Below are 5,801 nucleotides of genomic sequence, written 5' to 3'. Positions count from 1 at the left end.
TCTGATCTAGGTTTTCAATCTGTTGCTTTGGTAAAATTTGGTTTGGAGTTTGGACAAATATGTAGTTTTTTTTTGTTTAGTTTTATCCCATATAAGTGGTGGGTTCACCTGCTTTGAAATACATATTTTCTTATTACTTGATTGTTGATTGGGGAATATGATCTATTCCGAGATGATAACTTCAGATCTAGATCAATAATTTCATATTTTTATTTATTTATTTATAAAGGTTTGATTGATAAGTGTGGGTGTATAATTACTTTTTATGACAAGGTCTAATGAAAAATATCTACGTGGCCACTAACGCATGAAAAGATTGAGTTGGATCAGACACGTGTTTAAGTATTAAAGAAGTAAATCTACTTAGTTAACGAGTAGATTTTGTGAAAAAACAAAGCCACAAAGAGAAACGGAAACAATCGCACAAACACAAGGATTTACATGGTTCGACAGTGTGTCTACGTCCACAGATCATGACATAATCCAATCACACTATATTCTTCTTTATTACAGTCCTAGAGATCTCTAGCAAAAAACTAAGAGCAGAGCATATGTTTCTCTCTCCCAAAAATAAAAAGAAAAAAAAAAAAATCCTTCAAGCCAAGCCCACTTCGCTTCAGAAAAGGTCTCCTTTGATACTATTTTACCTCTTGAAGCCCAAACCCAACTAGAATACAAGACATTTACACAACAGATCTAACCAAGACGTGCACAGGTCAACTTGAAAGGACTCATCTTGGGTGACATATGGCATAGTTAAAGTACTATGTTGAATGGAACCAAGTGGCCATCTTATTAAGAAAGGATCGCAAAGTTAGAAAGAGGATCCTTGTAGACCTCAACAGAAGAATTCCTGAGATCTTAAGTTTGTATTTACGATTATGTTCTTAAATTGAATTAGAAGGTAATTATAATAAGAAAGAACTCTAACTCAACTTGTAATCAAGGATATAAGAATGGAAAGATCTTGATCACAAAGGATAGTGAAGATTTGCAAGATTTTCACAAGAAAGGCTATCAAAGTAAGTAGGATTTTTTGAATCTATAAATTAGAGGATCATCACAAAGGTAAAGGACATTTTTCTCATTCTCTAAATTTAGCACTTCTTTATCTTTTGTTAACTTGATCATCGGAGGGTCTTGATCTAGGAAGTCCTCTTAGATCAAAATTTTCATCAAGATTCGAATTAGGGGGTGAAATAAATTTTTTTTTTTATTACCTCCAATAAATTGTCGGATTAATCATGTTTCGACCTCATAAGGTCCCAAATCGATGTTAGAATACCCCCCACAAAATGGAAGACGAGGCTTACTTCCCTTACGGAAAATCAATCTCTTAATTTGCTAAAAGATAATGACAAATTTGAAACTTCATAAATTTTTTTTTTTTTTCTAAATACCCTTCCAAGGCTAAAATTATTAAAATGCCATTAGATATTTCCAAAAAAAAAAAAAAAAAAAAAAAGGAGAATCAAGTCCTACACAACAAGAAACTTTGTTCCCAATTGATGACTTGAAATCCTATAAGAATTAGATCTAATATCTTATAAATTTGGCTCTGAATAAACCATATCTCAAACTTTTAATGCACAACAACACAATGTTTCGCCTAGTAGAATGATGTTTGTATTGCTCTCAAATAACGCCATTTTCATGATTTAGACTACATTTATTTCATAAATTTCAAAAATCTTTCTATGAATTATGTATCCGAAACTAGCATTCTCTCCAAAATCAGGTAGCCTACCCTAACTTCTCATTTTTGTAAATTTCGAAGGTATGTCGGTATGTCCTACATTCAAAGTAGGGCATATTGCATGCCATCGAAATTAAATTATCTTTGAATCTACCATAAATTATCAATTTAATTTTTTTTACAAAGACTTATATGCTTAAGAGTAATAAATTCATTATATATATTTCAGTTTATTTATTTATATATATATATATATAAAAAAAAAAAATTTAAAAAAAACCCATAACATTTGTGAATCATGTTTTGTCCGAAGCAGTATAAAATTTATTTCTGGCAATAAAATGAAGCCAAAAAATAAATATAAAACGAAACAAAATATAATATTGCATTATTGCTTTCATTGAGATTCGAACTCAAGACCTCCCGCTTACTAAACGGGTGCTCTAACCAACTGAGCTATGAAAGCATACGTTCTTTGGGGTAGAATTTACTTAAATAAACCGTATTTTATCCGATGAAATCCCAGCCTTCACCTCAGTCTACTCTAATATGCTAATTAAAAATCACTTAAATGCCCATCTTCACTATGTAGCCAAAAATCCATGAAAATCAAGTAAAGCTATGAGAATTAATGGATACATCTCAAACTTAATGCATATTGCTAGGTTCCCAAGATGGCCATCTCGATCCACAGATGAAATCTCCAGCCAATTAACTAAAGCTTATGAACGGAGAACTTGAAGTCGTGAGAAGGACCACGTCGAGAATGAAATGCAAGAAAGAAAACGATCGACACTGTACATCAACCGCAACACTCAACCCTTTTGAATTGATTATACTATCTTTCCAATGATTAGTTTGCTCTTTCCTTCTTAGTCTTGCCCTCCCAGACACCATTACTTCAATTCATGTGACATTATCGCATTAGACCTTAACGTTGCTCAGAATTCCTTGATCTAATTTTTTTAGAGATTAATGGAATTGATGGTGTCTTCTTTGAATTTTGAGGTTGGAGATATCGCAATTGCCTTATATGTATTTTTAGATTAACGTACCACATTATACGCATTCTTAGATCATGGACGTTACGTGTGTCCTAATTCCTAAACATCATTGTGCTTATATATATCATGCTAGTTATAATCTTCGGCTAAGGTGTCGTATATAACATTAGTAGGGCTGCAACTTGGGTGGGCCAAACCTGAATCCGATGGATTCAATCCGTCCTTGAGTCAGATTTGGGCACTGCTAGCTATGGTTAGGGCCGGATTTGGAAAAAAATTTGACCAAACCATATCGGGTTGGATTCGGGGCACAGACATTGGATTGCCTTGAATCTGAATATTATAATTTTTTTTTTTTTTTTAAATATCTTTGTTCTTTATCATTCACAATTCACGTTTCAAATTTCAAATTTTAGTTAATCATCAACATCTTTTTCTTAGCATTTGCTTATAATTTTATAGAACTTTGAAATATATTTTTAGGATAAATAATTGTAAATTTTTTATTTTTATATACTATTTATCTTTATATAAGTCGTTATCATTACTAAATTATCTAATATTAATTAGGGATGAGCCAGCTCGGCTTGGGTTGAGCATTGCATACCCGAGGTCATGTTGAGCGTGGCCATGGGTTGGTGTTTGTCAAGTGTGGGTTGGGTATGGCTTGATCCCCAACCTGCCCGAGTTGCAGCCCTAGCCATTAAGTGTCAAGGACACCAAGGACATCGTAGGCACAAGTGCAACACAGGGTCACGAGTGTCAAGGACATGAATGCACTACGAGCGGCATGAACATCACGGGCACAAGGGTGTCCTGGATGGCATGACTATCAAGGGAATAAAGGCGCCATGTAAGCGCATGCTTCTCAAGCCAAGGGGCATCCACGTTAGTAACGCGACCCATCTCTTTGTTATGCAGGCGTGCGGATGTAACTCTCGTTGACTATTAATTTTTATGAGGAAATACGAATGGAACCATGATGTTCGATGATTACTTTCTATCTTCGCAAATATTTGTTACACATCGACTGAATCCACCTTCACCTCCACTAACCACTAACCCCTTGGTTGCATATATAGCACACAAAAAAAAACGTTGCAAATATCAATCTAGTGATCGTATCTTTAGACAACGGAGGCCTTTTTGTTGTCATTCAAGGAGTACCAACATGGTCCCCGAACAAACTCCTCAAACTAATCAATCGAGAAAAGGCCCCATCACCACCAATAAATCTCAAAATTTCTTGAAGTATTAAAAAATTAATGAGTCATGGTATGACCGAAAGATCAAATTTGAAATTTATTGAAGAATAGCAAAGTCTTACATTTCAATATATATAAAGAAATGCTAACCTCCATGAAGTGTATATATATATATATGTCTATCTATCTATCTATCTATCTATCGTTGCACGCATCTCGCTCCCCGTGATGTTCGGGTGAGTTCACGGATGTGCTGGAGCCAGAGCACATGTCGAATGGCCTAAAACCTGCCCCCATACCATATGAAGCGTGAGCAGAACCGCTTTCGCTGGGCTAGCTTAGTAGCGGTGCGTAACGAAGGACCGGCCCGGGAAGAGCAAGGCACTCGGGCATTCCGAACCATCCCTTTTGCGTAGCTCCCTTTACCAACCATCCCTCCAGATTCAACCGGAGGAGGTGTTACGTGAATTCGATCGATAAATCTTTTTCTTGTGTATCCTTAGGCAAATGATCAACAGTTTTGTAATGGAGGCGTAGGGGGCATATGTCGGAGAGGGTATCAAATTATCATAACTCATTAAATATTCAATGAAATTTTGAGTAAATAGTGTTTATTTTTATTTTTATTTTTTATTGTACTACTTTTTTTACAAATATGAAAAATCTCAATAGTATTTTATAAAAGTATCTATTGTATGTTTTGAAGAAATATTTATTGCAATAATATTTTTATAAAATATTTACTGTACAATAATAAAAATATCTTCTTGTTTGCCTTAAAAATGATAAAATAATAAATATATTTCAAAGACATTTTAGAAAATCAAGGGGGGTTTGAAGAACTTATCTTTACTATTATAAAAAGAAAGGGGTGGTAAGTATGGTTCAACACCAAAATTTTCCTCCAAAAATGGCCATCACATTCAAAAATTGACTTAATATATTACATTCAAACCTACCATAATTAGGACCATTTTCAAAATTGCTATATTCAAAATTGTCTTATTCTTTGAAGTATTGAACCACTCATAAAATTGTCTTATTCTTTGAAGTATTGAACCACTCATGTTTTTTAATTATTTGTTTTTATCAAAACAATAAGATTTTATTTGTGGACATAAAAGTTATTCATCAAATTTATTATTTACTTATTTATCCTTCTTGTGAACCTACATTCGATTTGAGTATAATCGTAAACTCATCAAATTGTCCCTTGGGTACAAGTAGCAGTGTCAATGGGTCAATTTCAATTCGATATGAAATAGAATGGTTTATTTTATTTTATTTTTCTCATTTTCGTTAGCTATCGATTCTGATTTTGATTCTCAAATCAATGGAATCGTAATCAAAACCATCAATAATCTCTCTAAATGATTTCGATTATCAATTTTATCGATTCCTATTAATTTAGGTTTTCTATTGGTTAGATTCTTAGATCTAACTCTAATCAATTTCAACCAAAAAAGGAATCAAACTCGTCCTATGAGATTTTTTTTTTTTCTTTTAGAGTCGATTTAATATTAGACTAATGATAAATTGACGTGGTGATCAAACATAAATGGCTAACATGGCAAGGGTACAGAGCCGTTGATCCTTTTTTCTTGTATATCCCAAAGAAAAAGATCTACGATTTTGTGCCCTTTCTACATCAGCGGCATATAGACAGCGTATGTTTTGCCGTGTAAATTTATCATGACTCTTAATAAGAAAATCCTGGGGTGACATTGGGATTTACTACTATTCTTACATTTCTTACGTGGAGGTGCACACATAACCTTTGATTTATTTTCTCGAGATACAAGTAAAAAGCATTTATGGTTATGTGCACACCTCCACATCACAAATGTGAGAATCACAGTAACTCCCAATGTAACCCCAGCATTACTTCTCCTGATA

At 33.7% G+C, this 5,801-nt stretch overlaps 1 non-coding gene across 1 annotated transcript; it reads right to left on the bottom strand.

The window, feature by feature from the left end:
* Positions 1-2,088: 2,088 nt before the first annotated feature.
* TRNAT-AGU (transfer RNA threonine (anticodon AGU)) lies at positions 2,089-2,162 on the bottom strand. The gene has a single exon. It is a non-coding gene; the product is annotated as a tRNA-Thr (tRNA).
* Positions 2,163-5,801: the final 3,639 nt, after the last annotated feature.

This window comes from Akebia trifoliata, chromosome 16 (assembly GCF_017979445.1).
Source record: "Akebia trifoliata isolate Shusen 1 chromosome 16, ASM1797944v1, whole genome shotgun sequence".
Lineage (NCBI taxonomy): Eukaryota > Viridiplantae > Streptophyta > Magnoliopsida > Ranunculales > Lardizabalaceae > Akebia > Akebia trifoliata.
The sequence above is the reverse complement of the archived record's forward strand: the minus strand, read 5'-3'. Positions and strand labels throughout refer to the sequence as shown.